The sequence below is a fragment of the Parambassis ranga genome, chromosome 10 (genome assembly GCF_900634625.1).
Source record: "Parambassis ranga chromosome 10, fParRan2.1, whole genome shotgun sequence".
NCBI lineage: Eukaryota > Metazoa > Chordata > Actinopteri > Ambassidae > Parambassis > Parambassis ranga.
Genome location: NC_041031.1, coordinates 7652269 through 7678834, shown reverse-complemented (window position 1 = coordinate 7678834; position 26566 = coordinate 7652269).

Sequence of the window (26566 nt, the reverse complement as noted above, 5' to 3'; positions counted from 1 at the left end):
AATTGTACATAAATCCTTGATGCATTCACACTGTGTCTTTTTGTTTTTGACTCCCTAGCAGCAGGTAGCTGAATGTTAGTGGAAGGTTGTCAGTGCACATTTGCAGCTCAGTTAGAGAGATTGCAGACAGGACAGACTTCATGTTGTTTTGAATTTGCAGGTGAAAAGGACAAGAATGTCACAGTAAAATGCAAATTGTGTGTGAGTGATGATAAATGCCTGTGAGCTGAGAAGAACTCTCCTTCAAACTGCCAAACAAACCTGATGGCGAGGCCCATTGAGGAGGAGAATGTGGATGTGGTGCTACAAGTCTGAAAGCGGAAGGCAGCTTTTAGTCAGACTAAAGCTGTCAGTCGGAGGGAAATTAACAAGCTTGTTGCTTGTTACCTGTGGAGGAGATGCTGCCAGTGTCAACTTTATAATCTCTATTTATTCCTAAACTCATTTATAATACATACATAATCAGCTAAATCCCCTGGACAGTATGAACCATAAAAAAGGGCTGAGATGAGTTCTTGTCTTTTACACAATATGTTGTTCCAATTAGAAATGGTTATGTTGGTGTTCTTTGAGGCCAAACTACATGTAGTGACAATCTGGCCTTTCTTTAGCTTGCTTGTGGAGTAGTCTGCTGAGGCTACTGTCAGTGGAGAAATTGGTCTGTTCCTCTTATCTGCCTCTTTCATGTGGCCAATTATCTACATGAAAAAGGAAAATACATCATTAAACAGATTTGACCCATGAATGCAAAAAAAAAATCCAAAGAGTAGTTTTTTTTTGGCCAACCTTGTTAAATGTTTTGGATTTTCTTTCATCCTACTTTTAGGTATATTTGAGTTTAAGCTACACCCACGCTGACTTGACATGTTACTTGGCAACTCACAGTAGTCATTAAGGGGAGATGGAGATGAGGGAGATGGGACGCACTGGCCATTTAACCTTTGAGCCATATCCGGCACGGATTATGCAAAAGTTTAAATAACTAATGCTGAAAACTGTTGATTTAATATGAGATATAATGTAACATTTTTCCAAGCAGGGGAAAGGAGAAAAGAGAAAAAATCAGAGGTAGATGTAAGGCAAAGAAGGAAGTGAAGATTTGTGCTGTGTTCTTAGCGCTTCAATCCCCTCGAGTGATCCCGGTGAGCAAGAGCAGAGGAAAAAAAGGGGAGAGATGTTCCTGCTGCAATTTCTCTGCCTGATTTGTAACAGACCGATAAGCTTGGCAGCCATCCCTGCAGGACAACTGACCAATGGTGGCACAGTTCTCAAGCTGAGAGGGACAGGGGGAAAACATGCGCCGTATCTCGCAGACAGCACTTCCCTATCTCTCAAAGTCTCTGATTGTCATACATGAACCGCCTCCAAGGACATTAATTTTTCACGTACGCTGTGCCAATGTGATTTGTTTGCAGTGATTTGATATTTCTCCATATGAAAGTCTGTTGTGTGGTGTGTCTGCAAGCAACATGGGGTTATCACATGCATTATATAAACATAAACAAAACAAAGTAAGCCAAAGAGAAACGAAGGAAACGATCGCTTGTGAATATTTTCTCTCCAATGTAAACAATTCAGTCAGTGGTAGTTAATGCAATGGCTAAATAATGATGCCTGCAGATATCTTATGAAAATGGAAATGGGTTTAAATTGTGACTATTGAACTGCAAAACAGAATCCATGACTGCTGTGATCAAAATTGTGCAGTGGCTGAAGCCCCGTTGCTCTGGACATAATTGTATTTACCAGTAATCATTGCAAATCCCTGTGGGCCACTGCTGGTAAGAATATCTATTGGACAATAATATTGATATTCGATTTACCTAACTGAAGTCACTCTACTTAAATATCATCAGTTATGAGCTGCCTTGCACTTGGTGTGTGTGTGTAGTGGGGCAAAACTACAAGAATGATTTGAAAGCCTGGTGCTTTATCAGATAAATCACTGAGAGCAAATTAAACCACGTGGAGTCAAATAGCCTCAATAAGAGGTTTGAAATGACTCAACACAATATTCTGCTTCCACCAGGAATCCATAAATGGCCCATTTAGCATCTGTGACCCCAGTGCCTGCTACTGAAGGAGAGTTATGGCCCTTCAAAAGGAAACTATCATAGATTTTAGTGAAGTAAGAAAATGTCCCCAGGTACCGCGAGAGCAAATGAAATTATGCATGACCTCCTCATTACTTGGCTTAATAAGTGATCTATGGACTGGGAACAATAAAGATCCAGATGTCATGGAGACGTATGAACTGGCAAGATAAAAAAGCGAATAAAAATAAATCTATAAAGCTACATATTGAGCACTGTAGGTATGCATCAAAGTTGAATTTCCTTTTTTTTCCCCCCTATGTCATTCACACCAGCGCACATACAGTATACGCACACTCACATACCAAGGACTGTGATATCTGTCTCTCATTGGTATTCATTGACCCTGGGATGGAGAAATGGGCATCACACTTTTCATTTAATCAGACTCTTATGGGGATCAGCGGTGTGTGTGTGCATGTGGGTGTGTTTGAGTGAATGGCAGACATAGGCTGTCAGCAGATATTAACGCAGAGTCGTCAAGGTGGAGAAGTGCAGCGGGTTCTGAACCTGAAGCTGGGTTAAGTAATTGGATTCTTGTTCAATAAAAGTTTGGCTCAGAGCGTGTTTTCATGTGTGCCTTTGTTTGTATAGGAGGTTCAGGTCAACATGTAGATGTTAATGGTGGCACATGAATTATGAGGTGTATGAAGGTGGCAGATGCTGATGGTCAGAACACAATGGGAACATTTCAAGTTCTTCCTTGGGTTTTTGTTTTTTTTTAAATCTGGAACAGTAGACACTTTTTTTGGATTGTGTTGATATCTAATATATGACACTGTCCTACACATTTTTGTCTGGTTGTATCAACATTTCTTCCACATTATTGTAGAAAACATCAAGCCTCTCCTGTAGTGGAATTTACAAGTTAAAAAGGCTAATCATATTTGTGCTTTGTCATTTGGCTTCTCCTTCCAAAACGTATGTTTAGCTGTCATTGCAGTAAGCAGTTCTGCCTGTTTCTGACACTTCATACTAACCTGTCTCTCCTTCACACTCACTGATGCAATGACTTAAGTTTGGCAGATATTATCGTGTATCCTGTCCTGAGAGGAAGGGTGTGAATTTGACTTTAATCTATATGTGAAATTCTCTGCTTAAGCTTCAAAAGCTGCAAAAGTAAGGTCCTGCACAAAAATTTGAAGGTTTTATTTACTATCTAAGGAATTTCAGTGACTGTTCCACTTCTGTAATATTGCACTAAATATTTCCAGGACCTCAGTAGCAGCAGTGTAATCTTCTCTACTGATTCATCTACAGTCCTATTTAAAGAAGCACAATGTCTTATAGCTGAGTCCCACACACACTTTTACCCCAGATGGAACACACAGTTCCTCCAACATGTCTTGCCTCTGACTGGGGGGTTACTTCTCAGCCTCTCTCACTTATGGCCTGTTCACCTCCAAAGCAAAAGTCCCAGGAGGCGTTCTCTACTAGGCTGCTGATTCACCTCACAGGCTCTTTCACTGCGATGCAACCTGACCCAGAGGCCCTCTGAAATCCACATGCTATCGCTGAGGATGAGGGCATTCACCCTGTAGATAGAACTCATTGTGGGTACATGATTATATTCTCTCAGTTACTGTGGGCAGATTAAAGTTAGGTTTGGTAGCTCTGCTTCCTCTTCACTGTGGTATGATATGACTGCTGCATTGCTGCAGCCCTTGCACCAAAATGACAGTCAATTTCATCATCTGCTTCAAGGAGACAATCATAGTGTCACATTTCAAAGTAGAGGGCATCATCCCCTCATAGACTGAGACAGTCAGATACAGTTGGGCAAAGGTTTCCCTTTGGTTTCAGTGACTCTATTCAGGTTTTAAGCTGCAGTATATTTATCTGTTATAAAACAAACTACACAATGACATCGCAACATCCACTCAATAAGTATTTTCTAGCTTTTAATCATTTCACTTTTTCTTCCTCTGAAGGTTAGGGCTAAATATTGATGTTCAAATATTCAGTTTTCTGACCACGTTCAAGCCATCTCATTAAAAATTGAGATTGAAAGGTCATTCCTGGCATTTAAAACAGAAAAAACTGTTTAAAAACTCACCTGAAAATATCTTCAGCAACTAAATGGACACTGAATTCTGTCTAGCTCACCTTGCTCTGAGGATGATGATGTGTCATCTAGAGAATGGCCTAAATCATGAGTTTTGTCCACCGCTTTTTCTGAAGGTCAAGAATGAACTTTACCTTTTCAGAAACATTGTAGCAGGAACAAACATTCCTTTGAGTTAGCTAAAAAGGTGAGAGTTGGTCACCTTGGTAACGGAGTACTAAAGAAGAATAAGGTATGGTAAACTATATTAGAGAGTTCACAAATTTGTGCATCACAAAAAAATGTGCATCTGTGGGCTATATTGCTGTAATATGTTAAATTCAGTATTGTAACTCTACACTGCTTACACTAATTATACACTAATAATTGTAGCGGTATGTGTGAATTTCCTCAAAGTTGTTCTTTCTGCAAAGTGTACATATCTTCCTGTTTCCCCCATTTGTGTGTATAGGGTTTCTTTGGTGTGTGCACCAGCTCCAGCTTGGCTGCCATTTGTTTTAAATCTTGCTGTGCCTCCCCTTTTGCTATGTAGCCAAGATGGTTAGAGTAGGAGGTATCCATTATTTTACACTTATTCGCAATGTTATTGCGAACTCTTGTCTTTATTAAAACAACACTGATGTTAGTGCAATTGATATTTTTTACTATTAGACCATGTAAAAAAATTACTGTGGAAAAGCTGCACACCAAATTTTATTCCTATTCATAAAAAGCCTCTATATTGCACTATATTCCAGGCAACGCAGTGCACGTTTTAGGTTTGGCACGGAGGCAGCACTCAGTCTCTATTACTGGAGGAGTAGAAGCGTCTGACTCGAGCCAGGGAAGCTCAAGGTAGCATCATAGATTTGACCAGTCAGTCGTGTAGAACACTAAGTCCTTCATTTACTCCCCACATTCTCCTGCCTGCCAAACTCATGCCAGTGACCTCCCTTGCACACAAACACACAACCACATTCACTAAACACAAAGTACAAACACACAGACATGTTTTATGTAGGGAGTGTGTCTGCTCATTCTTTCTCTGTCACACACACACACACACACACACACAAAGCTGCACACACAGTCCTTGTTTTCCAACTAGCTCACTCCACCTCTTCACACACACTATTTTAGCAGCCTTGAAAAGCTAAATGGTGTGAAGTTGAGTGTCGGTCCATCTGTCTCCTGGGTGTTTGGAAGGGATGAGAAAGAGAGTGAGCAGGGGGAGGAACAAGGGGGAGGAAGATTGGAAGAAGAAAAAGGAAAGGAGGGATTGGGGTCAGGTCCATTAATATGAATCACCAGCAGAACCCCACAGCGGATCCATCTGTGGTTGTACACCGCCCAGAAACAATTCACAGCCTAGACAACGGGACATTAATAGGTGAAAGAGGATAAAAAATACTTATGCATGAATTTCTGACAGTTTCTGTGCATGGTTCGAGGTTTCTACTGTGTTCCCGTCTCCTCTCCATCATGGCGGTGAAGGTAGTGGGCAATGAATGCAATGTGAAAATCAAATTCTTCAGTGTGGAGTAATACCTTAAAAAAAACTCATAAGGCATGCTAGCTTTATGGTCAAATAATTCTTTGATGCTTAATGGTTCTTGCGGTGCAAATGTATTCAGTGCAACAAGTAAAAAGGCTAGGCTTGTGCTATGAATCAGTATATTTCTTTCATGGATACTTTAAACGGTAATTGCTGCTCTGTTATTGTTTTCTGAATAATATATGTCTAATATGAAGCTTTGACATTGCAAAGCAGCAGATTTGAAAACTTCTTAAAATGTCTAAAATGCATGAATGGCGAGTCAATAATTTGAAAGAATGAGTCCCCTGATTTCTCATTTCTAAATGTGTAGCCACAAAGCATTTCAGAACATTAACAAGCCTCTGAAAAAAAATTGCTACTTTTAGTGTGGAACTGACAGCAGCAGCACTGTAGTCTCTACTGCTTGTCAAGGCAGCGTTAAATCTGTCTTGCTTTTGAAAAGGTGTAGTTACTCTATCCTTTGGCCTAAAGAGTGAAACTGTGTCAAAATAAGAAGTTGCCTTGTTCAAAGTTATTATCAGGATTTAGTGACATATGATTACAGTAAGCAACAGTGAGTGCATTTCTGTAACCTATAACCAAATGCCCATTTTCCATTGGAGCGTGCAAGGAGGACTGAAACGGGGACCGTAAGCAGTGACTCCAATATGGCCAAGAGCAAAAACATTAAGATGCTTTTTTCTTTCACATCACATGTATGTCTTTTCCATGTGGGTCCTTGTTCCTGTGCATAGTATAAATACTGCTAGGTGAAGCCAGAGATGAGTGAAACAACAATAAGAACTATCATAGAACTATCTACGTTTTTTGAAACATCAAAACAACAAAAAACAATCCTCAAGTGCGAGTTGCCTCTATTTTAACTCTTAGAAACATAACTCTTAACAATTTAAAATCAGTGAAACCACATGATTTGTTGCTAAATACATGTGGTTTCACTGATGGTAATTTCACTGAGTTTAAATCGAGGCAACTTGCACTCAAGAATTGTTTTTTTGTTTGAAGATTTTTTTTTTTAAATGATTCTGTCAGAAAATGTTCTTTGTATTAATTATTTTACCTGTTTTTCTTGACAGATGAAACATAACTTTCAAAAGCTGGCACATATTTGCTATTATGTTATAAATGCTCAGAACAGTGTGTAATAAAAGTAAAAAAACAGATTTGAATTTTCATCAAATTTCTCAACTATAAATGTACAGCAACAAGACTAGACAAGACAACAAAAGATTACAAAATTAAACTCAAACTATTATAAATCAACTCTCCTACACACAAAACTCCCGCCCCTGCCACACACCCAATTTATAGTTTTATATTTATAGCGATAGAAAGAGCCATTTCTCAGCTTTCAGAATCTGTTGAGATTTTTTTCAATAGTGTGAACATAACCAGAGCTACAGTAGTTTGAACAGTGCATGTCAATTTATGTCGCCGGCAACAGCTCCATTTTAGGAGGGTTAAACCTGGTTGTACTCCATTCGAATTGAACACACGTTAGGTTTCCTACTTGGTGCCGTTTGCTGCATCTGGGGTGAAAACAATAGTTGCACTCTGGTGCGGACTAAAACAACTTGCCTGAAAACCCCCAAAAGAGGTGTTCCTGATTGGAATCATCTAGCAAACTGTTGACGTCCTGCTGGTAATAAAGCCGACTGAACCAAAACAAGACTAAATGCTGTGAATCAGCTGATGAGCAAGTCACAGTTTAGTTTGTTTACTGCATGCCACCTTCTGTCTAGATAAACATCTTTTGCCACTCCAGTGAATTAACACATTGAGCCATAACCACACTTCATTTTCAAACTGTATGATTTGTTAAAACTGTTAAATACAAGCAAACAGTTACTAGGACAGGGGTCAAGCAACATAGGTTAACTGACATCAGAAAACCTTGCAGTAGTTCACAACAAAGGGTGTCCTTCCTATTGACATTATATATATCTATACGATTTTCTTTGTTCCCGCAGCAGATGTATCTGACCAGTAAGCAATGAGGACGCTCTTGCATTGCTGCATGGTATCACCCTTATTGCAATGGACTGACACTAGACTAGAAAGAAACATAAGACATGCACACCACCATTTCTGGCTTCTGAAATCTGCAACACAAACTCAACTCACTCCATGAGCTTATGTTTCCTCGTGAGAGGAGGACTGCTTAAAAGATTTATTTGCAAGTGACAGTCATTTATAAAACTGGATTCTGGCACTATTTGTGATCTGAGTGTGAGTACTGTTTGCTTTTGTGAAACGGGCACCTGGCTGAGATCCCATCATACCTTGCAGGAGACAATTGGCAAAATGAGTATTCTGAAAGAAAAGGCTGCTGAGCTCCTTCCAACTGCAGTGCCAGTACCAGGGTGAAGCTTCTGGTCTCAAACTGATGATCATTGAGCGGACATAGTTCCAAACTCTTCATCAGAGGCGACCGAGTGACTAAAATGTCATTAGTTCCCACATGAATGATGATCTTTTTGATGCCCAGATGGTTCAGAATCATTTTCTGGGCTGAGTCACAAACTCTGATGCTTGGCACATTTCAAAGTTTGCTCTTAACTTCCCTAATTAGAAAGTCTCCAGAAACAAGCAGTGATGATGACATTGGTTCTGCCAGCATTAGGCATGTCCTTGGCATTAATGTCAGTGTGCTCCACAACATATTTTTCAGACATGCACTGAGGTAAAGCCACAAGTATGAGTGGGATGGTTGTGATGTCTGTCTTTGGAAAAATGTCATCCAAATCTTTAAATGTGGTGCACTGTGAAGGTGAGAAGGCCCAGTTTGTTTTAAAACTGTGTAATGGACATTTCTAGACATAAAAAAGGGGTTCTTGACTACAATTATGTTCTCCATTTAATTAATTTAGCTGTTTAAAGTAACCACAACCCAGCTAATACAAAAATTCCTCCTAAACCTTAACTAAGAACCCTAGCTGCTAAAATGTACCCCCACCCCCCCAAACTTGCATTACCTAACAACAATCAAGCATTGTAATTTAAAATTCAGTAATTACATTACAGATATTAATCCCAGTTATGCTTCATTGCTTCTACAATTTGGGGGATGACTTGTTTTCTGTCTTATCTGCAGTTTGATGGATGGTTGACATCAATTTCAAAACCCATTTTGTGTTTGCAGCTCAAACTGCTGCAGGGCACATAGAGGTGGGAGCTGTAAGAACTCAAGTGAAAATAAAGCACTGCAACTCCTGGTATTTCAGACGTTTAGAGGGATAACCAACTTTTCTGCCAGTTAGACTTGCCTTTATTTAGGATACTTTGTCTTCAATTGAACACAGAGCTTCTCTGAGTGGTCCTAGACAACAAATGCATATGTATAGTTTAGTTGTTTTGGTCTCAGTGTTCCTGGGGTGTTATCTGCTGCTATTACTCTAATACATATCCCTCAAAGGGCTACCAGTCGGTAGGTGCACCACCTCTCATTGGTAATAGATGGAAGTGCTGTGCACACCTGATTAGAAGCCTTATGTGCTTAGGTTAGGGCGTGAAAAGATAACATAAACCAAGGTCTTTTACCTAGGACACAGGTTTAACTCTGCGTGTTGGTCACTGTTATTCTTTTCTGCACACGGTTTATTTTCATTTTCACTTCCTTCCGTCAGGTTTGTACAACATACCGGCAATCGCAAAGCAGTTTAAAAACAATGGACCCTGTTGCATAAGGGAAAAGGTCTGGTTTTATTACCAATTCCTCTCTTTAGAGGTTGTCAGTATTTGCTGTCTATACGTTGTTTTTGAAAACACTTGCAAAGAACAAATTCTGTCATTTGTTGTTAGAAAAACCCAAAAAGTTAAACTGTTCTTAACCATTGACACATTCATTTTTAGGCATATTAAAATTCCTCCTCACAATAACTATATTATTTCATTGAAGGACAACAGTTCTTTATGTGTGACAAAGGCATGCAGATGAAAAATGCCAGACTGTACACAGTCTGTTGATATATTAAAATTGCCTAAGCTTCAGGACATGTGTCTGGGAGCCTGTGTGTATCTTGTGCCCCATGAGTTATTTGATGCGGTACATAATGGCCATAGTGCAATTCCAAACAGAGGAATGCAAGGACAGACGGGTGAATTACAAACCTTGAAGTTTACTCACAGTTGAAGATGAATGCAGAGGCCCAGAGACAGTGACGTATCATATCTGCAGAATCCTTCTGGTATGCTACAAATTTGTGCTGACTATACTATGTGGAAAAATTGTACACTACATCTTCATTGTCCATGTTCCACGTGTTTCTCTGAAGTTTGTTTAATCTTGGAAAACTTAAGAAAGGTGAGCGCCTTGGCATTTGCAGGTTTGATCACAAAGACTGTGTGGGGGCTTCTGGGCTAGTAATGTGCATCCAGGCTAAGATTAGATCCCTCCCAGCCTGGTGTGGTGGGAAACATTACTGGGTGTATTTAGGGAAGCTGTCAAAGCTGTCCCTTTCAGAATATGTTCAATTCCACCTCAAGACCCCCAAGGGGTGGTGTCTGGGAGTTGGAGCTTTCTCATTCTCTCACACCCACCCACCTGCACATAAATTCTCACACTCAGACACCCCTATTGGCCATGACCCATCTGGTTTCTTTCTACTTCTGTGGTTTCCTGAGTCTGATACAGAAGCCAGAACTGGTTAGCTGACAAAAATACATTTAATTACCCTCCAGCAAAACACAAACCCAGACAGACAGACAGGCAGATGGACATTTGCGCACACATAGTGTGCTCACACACAGACATGCTGTCTTTCACTCTTTCACCTTGCTTTCTGGCCTTTCCACCATCTCATCACTTGTCTTGCTCTGGCAGTCTTATGTGAGTGTCCTAAGGTGGAGGAAATCTAACTGTGTTTGCACATACAGTATGTGTGCAGGCATGAATACACACAGACACACGCACACTTATGTCAGGGCTTGGCCCGAACTCGTTTTTTTTTTTGGTGCAGACGAGACGGGTCAGCCTGTGAAATGGCCTGCCCATCCACTTTAGCTTGTTAAAGTCTCGAGGGAGCAGATTGACTGTGACATGTCTAGTCTACCTGTCTGTGAGGAGATGGTTACATTCTGAGTCAGTTTTAACGTCTGGAGTTTGGCCGATAGGTCAGCTCATGCATACGGTCTAAAAATGTAACATGAGAAGAGCCAAATGTGAATGCCTCACAAGTTGAAGGACACGTTTTATGCTATGACTGAGCAAAGCTGTAAACATTCTACATGGAGCCGACATGCTATGGCCGTTGATGTGGCCTGCATAAAGTTTTATGTTACAGTAAAATAAGGCCACATCGCGGCATTGTAGAGTTGCAGCTTTATTTTTTTTACTGTACCGTACATTTAATTCCTGCCGCTAACAGACAACTTGCCTCTAACGGGCACACAACCTCTCTTTCGGTCTCCGTACACACACACACACACTCTCACGCAGACTCATGCACGCTCACCCTCTCCCAGGTATGCGCACACACACTCACTACTTAAAGGAGACATGCCACTTTTATAACATGTTTCATTAAGATAGGCTATATGCACTGCTTAGGTTTTGTCTAGTGTAAAGTAGGCTTGTGCAAAATCGTATCGTGTGCAATTAATCGTCAGAAAATCTGTCACCGATTAATATTTGCCACTTATCGATTACGGCGATTAGTGCGTCATCATGATGATGCATTTTTGTGTGCGACGTACTCTCACCATCACCCGCGCACATATTAGCCCACAATAACAATAATGGCGGAAGGCAGTGGTGTTAAGTTAAATGATGCGGAGCAGCACATTCCTAACATAAGTTCAACGTCTGTCACCATAAGCCGGAGCACGAAGAAAGCCGAAGAAAGTGCAACGAGGACACGTCAGCTACAGCTATATATAGTGCCGCGACATGCATTAGGTGAAGCTTGGAGCGTTGGTTGTTGCCATAGTAACTAGATTTTTGCTCGTATCAAAAGAATGAACTCCGATCTTTATTTACGGACTCCACAGCAAGATAGGAAACATTACAACAAAGTCTCCTCCAGCAGATGTTGGAAAGAATTCCACTCTATCCACTATACAATCCGTGATACGTTTAGTCATTGTGCTGCTTACAACCAAACTAAGCGCTGGAAGAACATAATGCAGGTTGATTTGCACAGACATACATTTAAATGTGAAATTGTCTGGTTTGTTTGTAATGTTTTTTTCTGCTGCTGTTCTACAGTATGAGTGAAAACATGCACTAGTGTGGGACATATTCCAGTCACAGGTTTATTTGCACAAACACACTTTTTTTTTAACTTTAATAATCACTGATGTGACTTTTCTGAACTTATTTGTCCTGTTTAATTTTAATGTTGATATGCACTGCTCTGTGACCTTAAGATAAGAACATCTGAAAGACAAAGTTACTTTAAATGTTTGCTTCATTATTATTTTGAAGCAGTTTGTGCATCTGTTATCAATATATATTTCAAACATGGCTGGTTGGTGACTAATCACTACTTTAACCTGTTAGAATGAAGTATAGTTAACTTGACTGATGATTTGTCGGTATCATGCTAGAACACTGTGCCGATTTAGAGTCAAAAACATGTAAGTGCAATTGTCATCAATTAATTGTTATCGGCTAAATGCCACAATTAATCGTGAATTAATCGTTTTTTTGCCAATATCGCCCAACCCTAGTGTAAAGTAATAGATAGGGGGGAAAAAGCAACCCCCCCTCCTGGTCACCACCTTGACTGCCAATTTTACTGTGGGAAACCCTGTAGGATGTTTTTTAGTTCTTAGTTTTTCAATTCTGTGGATGACTTTGGCTAATAGCGTAAATTTTATATTCAAATTCTCAATATGCATAAATCAACATGAAATTTCAAGGTTTGCCCAGAGGTTATTTGCCAGGTATTTGAGACACTATCTGTTTAATCAAATTTTTAGCCTGAATTTTTTGTTGTGAAACTGTGTCTCAATTCAAGGGCATCGTCCCAAAAGTGATGTTCAGTTTTTTCAGTCTTTCTAGAAAGCAAAAAGTAGAATTGAGTGTTAGAAATGGTCTGACTTATAAAGGATTTGCTTTTTGTGTAGCCTGCTCACACAAAGCGCAACTTAATGCTGATTTCTTAATTTTCTTTTTCATATATGGCATAGGCAGTATGTGACCATCACTCTGATGTTGTACACAGCAGTGCTTTGAACTAAATGCCGACATGCTTACAGCGAGTGATAACGTGCTGATTACCAGGTATAATGTTTACCATGTTCGCAATTTGAGCTTAGCTTTTTAACATACCAATTTGCTAATTAGCCTTGAACATAAATTGCAGCTGATGCTAATGGAAGTGTCATTAAGTATTTACCTGTGATAGCATCAGGCAAAAAAAGGTTTTAAAAAGATTACAACTGGTATGGTAGAAAAATGTCTCTACTTAGTTTTATGGCAATCCCTCCAATAATTGTTGGGATTTGGAACTGGTGAACAAACCAACATTTTCCCCAGAAAATAAATGAGCTTAATTTGCACAAACCATTGAATGAATTCTCTGTTCATGGCTTTTAACATTTGCAGCACAGTTAGTCTGCATATGGCTAATACACATTAAAACTGTAATAACAAATTGTTTGCTAAGATTGCGGAACGATTTAGCATTGTGGCAGCCATCTTTTTGTTGTTGTTTTCAAGCAGTAAATCAAAGGTGTCATGCAAGAGCCTGGAGCCTAGCATTGCTAATAGTCTGGCAACACCCCCGCCTGTAGCCACGAGTTTCATTTTGAGCCTGATGACCTGGATAAATCAGTTTAGTCCAGCTGGAGGCAGCTGTGAAATGTGCTAGTGTGTGTAGTGTCAAAATGGTGCGGGAACGCCCTTGGTGGCATTCAGTACTAATGCTCAGACATTTAAATAGCATAATTTTCAGGTGGTTTAACGTTGGAGCTGAGTGCCTGTTTTTTCCCATTGGCCACCTGCTGAATTGTAAATAACTCATGAAATGATATAATATAGCACTAGACAATTGCAACCAATTATAAACACAACCTTTAAATTACACCTAGCTCTATATTCCAGCTATGAAACTGGTATTTAAAACGGCTCACTCAAAATTTGTCACCACCACCATGAAACAACAAGTGTCTTTTTAACTGCCTTAAAACACAACTGAATCTTTCTCAGACTCTAGCCCTGCAAATCATATCATTCAGTACAATTCTGGAAAAAAAACACAATATAAGATAAACAACTTGTTTTTTACCAACACTCAGTAGCTGATTGTTGTGTTTGTTACAGTGATAACATGCCTCTATAATAGACTGAGCTCTGTCAGAGCTCAGTGTATTATTAGAACAGGTAAAAAATTGTTGTAGGGAAGGCACTGACAAAGCAGAATGTAAGCAAAGGTGATTGAAGGACGGAGAGGAGATTGACGGCTGAGGAATGAAATAATCGCAAATTGATTGTTGACTGGAGACGGGTGGATACTAATACAGAATTGGTGTAAAGGCGGCAGACTGTGGAAGATCTGCCTGTGGAGTGTCTTAAGCAGACAGGAAGACATATCAGTCAGTCCATACCCCGAGGGGCGGGACAGGGCTGCAATCCCTTCTCAGAAAGTCATTTTTCAGACCAGTATTAGGGCGGTGCTGAGGTCAACATGTCCATCTGTCACACATACACTTACGTCGTATATGTAATAAATGTCACAGGTGACAGTGATCTGTTTTTGATAGAATAATGTATGTGTTTCATTTCAAGATGAACATTCCCATTCTCAACAATACCTGTATCCACCCACATACAAATCCAACAATGGATCATTAAACCCATCAGCACTTATGGTAACTAGCCACAGCTGTGATTTTTCATATAATCAATGGTGCATGGTAGTGCTTCCAGCCTTAAGGACAGACAAGCCATACGCTTGCTCGCACACGCAAACCGTAAAGGACAACTTAGCTCAGGTAGAGCAAAGCAATCTTGGCAGCCAGCCTTGGCATATTCACAGCCTTTTACTATCAACACAGTGAAATGGAGGGCTGACTCTCACAGCATGCTGGCAAGGTAAGATGTCCTTGGGTAAACCGATGTACAAACCGCATACAGAAAAAATATGTTATTCTGTTCCTACATCATAGAGCTTCACCAGCTGGTTTATAGCTTCGATAATTTGAAGTTGGCAAAATGACAACTTTAAGTGTCTTTCAGGAGAAAGATTGATAGAGAAATGGGGGGAAAGTTAGAGAGATCAAAAGCGAGATTAGAACCTTTAGTGTGGAGACACAGACTCTGAATATTGTTCTCATTTATTCAGGGCCTGCTGTGTTAATGGCTGTGTGAAACTGTGGGTCTCAGAGTGGTAGAAACCAGCATTGGCAGGCCTCAACAATGCAGCCTAATTGGAGATAAGACAGAACAACAAGACTATAGCATGCCCTAATAAATTGCCAACACCACCTAATCCATCCTGGTTCTTTTTTTTTAAACAACCACAGTTTTAATACAGTTTAGCTCTTTATACCGAACACTGTATCGTCTTAGAATTTTCTCCCATTTTCCACCTTTTTAATCTTTTTTTTTTCCCTCATCCCACTTGCTGATAGGACCATCCTCCATCTTTCTCTGGTTCCTTCTTGCCTCGGCCGTCCCAGGGTTGTAAAGAGGACTGTGCAGATTGAACAGTAAATTAAATTAATGTAGGCCATTTCTCAATCATTTTTCATCCCCCTAAAATGATTAAGGCTGACGTAAGAAGTTCATTAAAACAGAAAACATTAGGCTCATTAAAAAGCCATTAAAACTATCGCAGAGAGGTGATTTATGCTGGAGTGCGACTGGGGGAGGAAATGATTGGACGGGTGGGGGGGGGTTAGTCCGAATGGAAGGAAATGGGATATGGAGGAGGTTGATGGTAGGGAGTCAGCTTTTTACAAGGAGGAGGCCACAAATAGCAAGCTCATATAGGAATAAAAGAGGAGGAATGGAGGCAAAGGGAAACAGTGGGTGGCAAGCATTAGAGATTTTTAAGTGGCAGGATCCTTCCCTTCCATTGCACATAAACTGGCAGTCTTACTGCAGGTCTGCCTAATGTCTTCACACCAAGTCAGCAGAGCTTCACACCAGACATCATTAACCCCTTAACTCTGACATTTACCAAAGTAAATGTCGTTCTTAATCGTCATCTATAACACAAGAGACGACACAACCAAGAGACATGTACTCATGCATTCTAATGCCACACATTTCTCGCTGCCGTCTTTGTAACACAACTATTCCACTTGTCTTGTTCTATATATTCCAACCCTTTTTGTGTTACATCTGTGCAGAATATGGTGCATTCAGCAAAGATAGCATCTCAATGCCCATTCTCTTCGTTTGACAAGGCAGAGGGAGAGCTTTCAGCCTACTGTTGCAGGTACAAAGTGCCAGAGAGATCGGTAGAGATGAGAGGCAGAGGGGAATACATTGAAGAAGGTCTTTGAAGCAGCATGCAGCATTTCCGTTTCGGATAGTTTCAGCTATGTGTGCTAACGCAGCAGCCGGTGACTCAGACAACAACAGTGAGCTGGGTTTTCTAGAGCTCAGCTCACCTGGAGAGGCTCAGCAGATCGGATGGTTAGATTCTGCTCACTCTCCGTCTAGCCTCCAGCAAGGTTTTGCTGATATGTCTGCTGCTATCAAGCAGACAAGCTGTCTGTGATACTAATGCATCACTGCATATTTCACTTGGCAAACATGGGGGAAGACCCTGATATATATTTTCAGATATTTGATTTTTTGTACAAATGCGATCATGTGTGAGGCTTTATCCGGTAAAGGAAGACACAATGGGTTATTTATTATGTTTGTTCATTCTCTTAGTTATTATTATTATTATTATTATTATTATTATTATTTACTTCTTCTTGCATTTCCTCTCCTCATTTCACAAAGCAACACTACAGAACTAGCTGAACTTATCAAGGAAGAAATCCCTTGTACATTATTCATTTTGATTCTCCAAAGCGTGCTCTGTCAGTTAGCAATTTATTCAAATATTCACTGGTCTCTTTGAATGTGGGAATGCATACATATTGTTACCGTTGGACACATAAAGCATGCAGAGCAGGCCTGAAGGGCTGCTACTGCAGCTCCATCTCAGTGTGCTCTGCTCTGTTGCATTACTTCCTTTGAAGACGGCAAGAAAAAAAAAAAGTATTTACATGCAAATGTGCAGGCATGTGTGCACTTAAACAAACACATCCCAGTTCTCTGCATATGTTTTTGTGTTTAAAGAGAATTCTTAATCACACCAGCAGCGGGCCAGTTGATGCTGTTTAACCTGAAGCCATCCTGTTGCAGGCTCCCTAATTGTGTGTGAAGCTGCCAACTGTTTTTTTTGTCATGGCTGTGTGTTTAGTGTCTAACCATCCAGCTGACAAAGACACAGTTTGATTTATAGGCAAACAGTCGAGCTAGTTACCCGTCTGTAGACGCGGACAGAGTTTTTGTATGTGTGTTTGTGGGACTGAAGATTTCTCCCCACACAGAGAGAGAATGTCAAAGAAGTTGGCTGTTGGTCACACATCTAATTTTCGAGCAGGCTTACAGTTCAAAGTTACTTCACATATTAAAACCCTGCTCTGGAAATGATGTTTGAGTATTACTAATTTGCAAAAGTTAAAATGTTTTTGATGGAATGAACACTGCCTGGAGTTATGTTTTTTTTTCACTTAAAGTAGTTAATTTACATAATCAGCAAATTCATTAAAAAATCAACTGGATGCATCTTGAAACTGTTCGCTGCCAGGTTATTCTTTAAACACTTGTGGCAGAAAGAATAAATTCTTTCTAAAATGTTTCTAAACAGAGACCTGGAGCAAAAACAAATTACAGAAGAAAATCTCTTTTTAAAATGAATGTAGGACTGATGACTCTGCTGAAGTGGTTGCAAACCATTTTAATACTACGACACGTGTAGGCGGTCAAATCATAGACAACATGATCATGTCATTTGTCTTAGTTTACTTGAAGCAGTTGCTTAAATGGTCACTTCAGAATGCGAGTCAAAGCAGAAGCAAACATGTTTACAACATGCTACAAAAAGATCAAGATGATTCTCCATTCATGAAAACTGCATGGAGGTTGATTCTTTTTTTTTTTTTTAAAAATAGAATGTCTGCCTGTTCAAACTGTATTAAAGCTTAAGGTTATGTGTAATTAAAGCCACTTTGAGTGACAGGTGGGTGTTGTGATGGTTCACTAGTTGAATAAGTGTCTCCTGCTTGCCTCATTTCCACTTGAACCATTTTTAGATTTTAGTTATAGTCAGGCATTGCCAACACGGTGAGGGTAGGAGCACCACAGTGAGCTTTAAAACTGCTTTTTAGGAACGATATCGGTAACAAGATGTCCTGTCGTTCAACTCTGAGGTTTTTTCAGTAGAGCAACTCTGAGGTTTTCAGAAAAGAAAGGAGGTTGATAACATTCAGAAACGTTCCATTTAAAAGGAACAAAAAGTACAAAAATTACAGAGATAATAAAAGACAGAAAAACACACCTGCATGGATTTTGTTGTAAAACTGCATTTCTGTTTGTATAAAAATGCAGCTGGGAAAAATAAGTAGTATTAAAAGACTTGGGAAGAAGTGTTTGCATTTATAATGGCAAATTATTCATTTGATTTTTTTTTCTGTCATGAGTGACTCTTTCTCCCCTCTTGACTTGTTTCTGTCTTTCCTTTTAAAATATTTCCCCATTTCCCCTCTACTGGTGCTTTTGGTGCATAATTTGTTCACAAAATCCTCTGATCTGTTCAGCTCCAAAGGCTCCTGTTGACACATGAATTATGGAATTGGACATTATTCAACATTGTTTCATGCTCCTCTTTACATTGTGTTGCTGTGCATTTATTGGTAGAAAGCGGCAGGTCGAAAGAAAACATGACTCTGTTTTGTAGTTTTTGTAAATCTGATGCAATGTTTGCTTACAACCGAGCGGCACAGTTCCACTTTATACACACTGCACCCCTATAGAGATGTGTATAACAATGCATAATAATGCATACAAATCAAACGCATTCTGTCATGCTCAAATATGTCTCTGTTACACTTTGCATATATGCTGCAGAGATACACACATCTCTGTGGGGTGAAAACATTAGTACTGGTTGTGTGTTGTTTTATAGTTCCTGTGCAAACAGCGTTTAGAGCTCTGCTGAGCCCCACAGAGTAAAACCACACTTGGCTGCATATTCATGGAAACTGTGGATGCATTTTATGACTTTTGTGGAGAAAAAATTCAGTTTAATTGCCTCTGAGAGTATAGCTTGTGGCTTGTGTGAATGTGTGTGTAATGCTTCCTGTCAGGAGCAGTGGTGTGGTGGTCAGCATGAAACAGAAGATTGCCCACCCCAACTCTAAACCATGTTTCACTTGACTACACACACACACACACACACAGGCTGAATGGCCATTGGACTCCTTCAACCCAAATGAGTGACATGCAAAGCTAGCTTTAGCTTTTTAATGAATTAGTCATAACTGTCATCATCAATCAATCAATCTATCAATCTTTCAGTCATTCCAACAGAACTGCCATAGGGCCATGCATTATGCATAGTCTGTTAGTCTGGAAAAAGAGACAAACCGCTCATTTCATATGCATACGTTTGTGTATTGCTCTAAAGCACCTTCCTTTTGTAAGTGTTTTGAAGTGTTAAGGTTTTGGTGAAGCTAACTTCAAGGCAGAAGCTGCACGGGCAGATTAGGCTTTCTGATGGAGCGAGTAGCGGCTATCTTGACATCCTGACAGCAAACCATAGGTAGATTTCTTTCCCGTGTTCTTTCTGTTCAGACTGATACCTGTCACCATCAGTTTGGTAACGGGCAGTTTTCTTTAATGTTGTTTAGGTTAGTTAAATATTTGTACAAGTTCACCACTTGTACAAATAAATAATTTCAAAATCTATTAGTGGCTTTCAAAGAAAAAATTAAAACAATAGCTTAAATTCATTCAGTTTATTTTGATAACTTTTTTTCATACACAGAAACGTTGAATCAAATCTGGATTGGCCAATGTTTGTTTTCTAGTGTCCTAGGGTCAGTTTGATGTGCATTCTGTAGATAGTGTATAAGGCAAAGTCCCACCAAGTCGCTGTGTTCATGTAGTGTTCAGTGTAGAAAAGATGTCCCCAGCCACAGACTCTTTTCACTGCTGCTGTACGGTAGACGCTACCAGAGCATCCGCACTTGGACCACCAGACTCAAAAACAGTCAGTCACTCAGTTTCTTCCCCTCAGCCATTAGACTACTAAACAAGTAGTTAAATTGCACAGCACCATTTGCATAACCTCATTCGCATTCATATATATATATTTTTTTTTTAGTTCTTAAGATTACTTGGAGTTGCCTGCCTGCCTCGTTTAAAGCATTTCATTGCTCAGATGACCCCGCTGTCAATACTGTGCAATGTGCATATGACTCTATCTCCTCTCTTCTTTGAATCTTTGATGTGTGTTGCAGGTGTAACCTACTATGTGGGACTTTTTTTTTGTAGGTATGTGATTGAGTTACAAATTTAAAGGAGACTTTTCTTTGTTTTAGCTAAACAAACTTAACATGCTGTTGTAGTGCAAACCTTCACAGAAAAGTAGATACACTGTCCTAAAAAATATAACTGTGTTTGTGTGTGCTTGTAACAAAATCCTGCATGCGAAGTTAATTGCTTCCACAGTTTTTCTATGCTGAGCCATAAAAATTACAACAAAAGTGTAATTCCAGGAAAAACAACAGGATACTGTCATTTCAAGGAGGGTCATACCAGTGTTAGTGGAATCATGCTTTGGGTATGAATGTTGTTCTGCTGTTATGTTCTTTGTTCTGACTGTCATAACTCTTCGGAATCACAAGGAGCTTGTTACGAACTCTGAGGTCAAACAGCGAGATGAAATATGTAACGTGTATCCTCAGCAAAAAGGCTTTGACTTGCACACTTCACACCTCAGCCTCCCATTCTGCTTTTTGTGGATTCATAATTAATGATCTATAAATAAATAATTCATTTTCATTTCACCCACTCCAGTGAAACAAGGATTCGTAGCGTGTGACCATGTCCACTAAACTTAAAACAACTGTTTGCGTCCCAACAATGAATCGCATAGCCCCCCCCTACGCGGATCCAGTCTGATCCTAGCATCATGTTCCCATCCCCAGACCGATCTTCCTCTTGCTCATAGCATCTCCTGCCCAAAAGAGAGACGATCCATTAATCAGCAAATAGTGCATTACCTTTGTAATTAACATTCAACTGAGTTTCACCCAGTAATATTTCATTAGTTTATATGCAAATAATTTTGAGCGATTGCCTCATTTGGTCTGTGAGTGCAATGATATATTAGTCTACTGAAGGAATGTGCATGTGTGTGTCTGTGCGTGCACAGTGGTGTGTGTGCATGCACACACTTATACTGCCATACTGCAGGTTAACGCAGTTTCATGAACCCTCTCTATCTCTCCATCTAACACACATACACATATACTTTCTCTTTATGGCAAACACATACACTAATGCACACATTTACACACAGACATGATAGATGGCTAGGTCATGTATCCTCGTGCCTGGTTTTTAAAGGCGTTAAGCTCTTTACTCACATTGAACTAATTTTAAATTCACTGCACTCCATCAAACCTGAGTTGACTATTAAAACAGCATAGTCAATTCCTTCTCAGTTTACCTGAAATACACCTGCAGATACTCCTGGCTTGCGAAGTTAACAGCTGCCAGTCCTACATGTTTATTAAATCAATGTGCTAGAAACCTTAGAAGAGTTTGCCATTAATTTTGCAAACCCTGTTACAGTTTTTCTTAATTTTTTATTCCAGCTCTGCTGCTCAAACCATGTCACAGAGGTTAGGGTTAAGGTGTTTGCACCTTTAGGGAAACACATGGCAACTTTTTTTTTTTTATCTTTCGAGAAATAATGTAAAATCCGATTGCAGAATATTGTAGGAATAATAGGATTTTTACTATCAAGTAGGAATCAATTTTATTTACAATTCTATTGCGTTTTTGTAGGCTAGAACCCAAAATAATGATGCATTGATTTGCTTTCTTGCCAGCATGCGGTTTACATCTGTAGTTCATTGCAGACCACAGATTGTTTAGAACCTTTGTTGAGAATCCATGTACTTCATGAGGTTAGTTAACTTAGAAACTATTGAGAAATATCTAGCCTGGGTTTGTAAGAAAAAAAATGTCATGTAGCTCTGTATTTGGGAAATGCTGACCCAATGAATAAATGTAGTAACCATGTCACTGTGCTGCTTTACAGTAACGTTGTGAGCACAATGTTGTTATATAGAGACGGGACATTTCACTGTAGTATGAGCTACATTTGGAGCCATACCTCTAGGATCTCTCTGCCATTCAGGGGCCCACACCACTCTGCATCTCTGCAAATATATACTTTAGTTCAATATATGCTTTTTCTTTCCATTTGTCCATTTCTCATATATATATATATGAAGTTGATACATTTAAAGAATAATCTAGGACAGAAATAGAAAGTGTGAGTCCATGTGTGTCTGTGTACTCATTTATAATGCATTCTGTCAAAGAAGTGGAACAAAATTGGATGTGATGTATGTCAGAAGTTGGTCATCATGACAACTCAAGGAAAGACGTGACAGGAAGGGACAGAGCTCCCCTCTAAGCCTTTATGTCTGTGTGTGTGTGTCTGAATGCATAGAAGATGTGGGTGCATCCATTTGCCCATGGAGTGACCATTCCATCTCTTTGTCAGACTAAACGGTTTTATAAAACGTGGTGTATTGAGGCACTTTGTAATTATATATATATATCAAGTGTGGTGATGACGGGAACTGCTGGATGGAACTGCGATCACCTTTTGCTGTCAAAACGTTACAGAATTCTACGAAATTGCATTTAATTTGATGCCAAGGCAGACATACAGTAAACTGACTGCTTTAATAAATCTAAAGGGTATTGAAAGGCATTATTTGTATAGCTGTGTAACAAGGAAATTGAGTCACTTTGACTCTGCATGTGTTTGGTTGTAAAAGCAGTCAAAAGTAAGGGTTTGAATAAAATTCCAACAATGGATCCATATTTAAGGTTAAGGTCACAAATTCTCACTCCTAAAATAAAAAACAAGAAAGAATTAATTGCAAAATGTACATGCAGGAATGGCTAGAGCAAAAAATAATTGCCAATCGTTAGTGTAGTATCAGAAATAAGGTGCCATGAATATACACTGCTCAAAAAAATAAAGGGAACACTTAAAGAACACAATGTAACTTCAAGTCAGTCACAGTTCTGTGAAATCAGCCTGTCCAGTTAGGATCAACACTGACTGTGAATCAGTTTCAGCTGCTGTTGTGCAAATGGAACAGACAACAGGTGGAAATGAGAGGCAATGATCAAGACAGCCCTATAAAGGAGAGGTTCTGCAGCTGCTGACCACAGACCATTTCTCTGCTCTCATCCTTTCTGCCTGATGTTTGCTCACTTTTTGTCAGTGCTCTCACCCCTAGAGGTAGCATGAGGCGGTGTCTACAACCCACACAAGTTGATCAGGTAGTGCAGCTCATCCAGGATCACATCAATGAGAGCTGTGGCAAGAAGGTTTGCTGTGTCTGTCAGCACAGTGTCCAGAGCATGGAGGAGATACCAGGAGACAGGCCAGTACACCAGGAGACGTGGAGGGGGCCATAGGAGGGCAACAACCCAGCAGCAGGACCGCTACCTCCTCCTTTGTGCAAGGAGGAACAGGAGGAGCGCTGCCAGAGCCCTGCAACATGACCTGCAGCAGGCCACTAATATGCATGATTCTGCTCAAACTGTCAGAAACAGACTCCATGAGGGTGGTATGAGGGCCCGACATACACTGAACACATGTGACAGATGTGACGGAGTCTGGAGACGCTGTGGAGAATGTTCTGCTGCCTGCAACATCCTCCAGCATGACCGGTTTGGTGGTGGGTCAGTAATGGTGTGGAGAGGCATTTCTTTGTAGGGCCGCACAGCCCTCCATGTGCTAGCCAGAGGTACCCTGACTGCCATCAGGTACCGGGATGAGATCCTCAGACCCATTGTGAGACAATATGCTGGAGCAGTGGGCCCTGGGTTCTTTCTGATGCATGACAATGCTAGGCCTAATGTGGCTGAAGTGAGCAGTTCCTGCATGATGAAGGCATTGATGCTATGGACTGGCCTGCCCGTTCCCCAGACCTGAATCCAATCGAGCTCATCTGGGACATCATGTCTCGTTCCATCCATCAACGCCGCACCACAGACTATCCAGGAGTTGACTGGGAGGTCTGGGAGGAGATCCCTCAGGACAACGTCCACCGCCTCATCAGGAGCATGCCCAGGCGTTGTAGGGAGGTTATACAGGAGGCCACACACACAACTGAGCCTCATTTTGACTTGTCTGAAGGAATTTCCACTCAAGTTGGATCAGCCTGTAATGTGATTTTCCACTTTCATTTTGAGTATGGGTTAATAATTGTGATTTATATTGATCATTTTATGTTATTTTGTTCTAAACATATTCCACTATGTAATGAATGAAGATTTTCAACTGGAATATTTTTTTCATTGAGATCCAGGAGGTCATATTTTAGTGTTCCCTTAGTTTAATTAGTTTAATTTTAAGAAAACATATTCATGCTGGCTACAGCTAGATCTGCTTGAGTGTGTGGGCCAACAGTATGTCAACATCTGTGTGTGTGACTGTTGTAACCACAGCTAACACTCAGGCAATATCATTACATGACAACTGCCAATGTGTCCTCTCGGGCTGATTCATAGGCCCTGAGTCCGGGGGCTTGCCCGGGAAAGAAGGCTTTACATCAAGCCAGAAGTGAGCAGACGCTGGCCTGAAGCTGACAGCTTTCCAATATGCAAACTTTCTGTGTTTATTTATTTGCTTCTTGATGACCTCAGGTTCAAGCCAATGGGGCATTTTTTTTGCTCTGGTAGAGGAAAAAAAACAACAACCCAGTCATTTTTCCAGTTGATCATTTGTCACATCAAAGTCAAACGCTGGAGTAACTTTGAATGGAAACTTTCCTCAACGCTTAAGATGGATGCCTTTGAAAGTTTACCCTTTAATACCAATAAGTGCTTATGTCATTCCTGTACCCGCCACACATACACACTCATTTTGTTAACTCTGCACACACCTTCTCCTCTTCTTCTCTCTCCACTCAGCTCTCCCTCCCTACCTGCTTTAATCAGAGTAATGCCAACACATCACAGCACTATGGGCTAGGTTAGACAACAAGACAGGTAATGAGATTACACACAGCACTGCATGTAGTTAAGTTAGCAGAAATAGGAGGGGGGCAGCATCCCCTACTCTGCCTTTGTAAGCTTTTGGAAGGGCATTCAAATGAGTTGGCTGAGCACAAAACATAGCTTGTGCACTACTGTCACATCACGGCTCTCTCTAAAAGGCGCTGCTAGTTACCTGTGGCGCTTTTCTTGACATGTCACAATTGAAGGGAGGATGAAGCCGGCTGTTTCTTTGATGTGTTGTTAGAACTTCCTTCAGCTCAGGCTTCGGATGACACTTGAAGTTTCAATGTCTCAGTCTCTTTGGCTCTTTTGCATGTTAATGAACTCAGCAATAATCTGTGTTGTTCTTGGTTTTGGCAGGGTTTGGCTCAGGACATAAGGCTCACTGCTTGTGTGTCCTATTTTGTCAGTTTTTTCAGAATGGGCACGCATTGTGTGCTGGCTGTAGTGAGAGAGTACAGGGTGAGTCGGAATATCTCATTTAGCGGACAGGAAAAACAGAAAAACACATGGCATCCTTGTTTCAGTCCTGAACAATGAGGCTCATTAAAGGGCTCTGTTTGTTTTGCCAAAGATTACTGTCTCCAGGCCTTATTGGAGGAGAAGATTGCTGCCATCAGACTGCTAGAATACTCATGCTACAGCTGTCAACTAGAATCTGCCATTTCGTCATTCATCTGCCTGAACTACTCTGACTTTTTTCTCCGTACACCTGGATACTTGCATCCATCCATAAAAGTTCGGTTCTGTTGTGTAAAAAATTAAGTGGATGCCAGTGAGAATGGATTGTAATATAACTTAGAAACTGGAGACTTTCCTAAAGGAATTTTCTGTGAAAACTAATGGATGTCTGTGTACACTCCTGCACACCATGCTTCAGTGTGCATCACTAGTTACATTGGCCTGCCTGCTAAAGTAGGCTAACTAAAAGATCCATGACAAAAATGTATGTATTGCATGTGTATCTGTGCATTCAACAATAAATTATCTTATCACATGGCCGCTCATTTACCGTGCAAGCCCAAGCCCGGCCCGAGCCTGTGTAAAATGATAGAAATTAAGCCCGAACATGACCCAACCCAATGTGTCCTGGTGGGTTCTGCAAAGATCTTCAGCTCTAATACTCAGTATGACCAAAAGTCTATACAGCCTTTTTTCAGATATGGAATAATCATTTGTCAACTTATTAGACTAAGAAAATGCTGAATTGCCAAATGTGGGTCCTCAAGAGGTCATTTAAAACTTTAGAATTTCCCCTACACCTCCATATTAGAATGCCCAACTTGAAACAATCATGTTTGCAGCTTGATATGCAACAATTTGTGTCCCTACACAAAATATTTCCCTTTTCATAATGGCTGACTTACACTCAACAAAAATATAAACGCAACACTTTTGTTTTTGCTCCCATGTTTCATGAGATGGACTTGAAGATCTAAACTTCATTCCAGATACACAATATTACCATTCCTCTCAAACATTGTTCACAAATCTGTCTAAATGTGTGATAGTGAGCACTTCTGCTTTGCTGAGATAATCCATCCCACCTCACAGGTGTGCCACATCAAGATGCTGATCTGACATCATGATTAGTG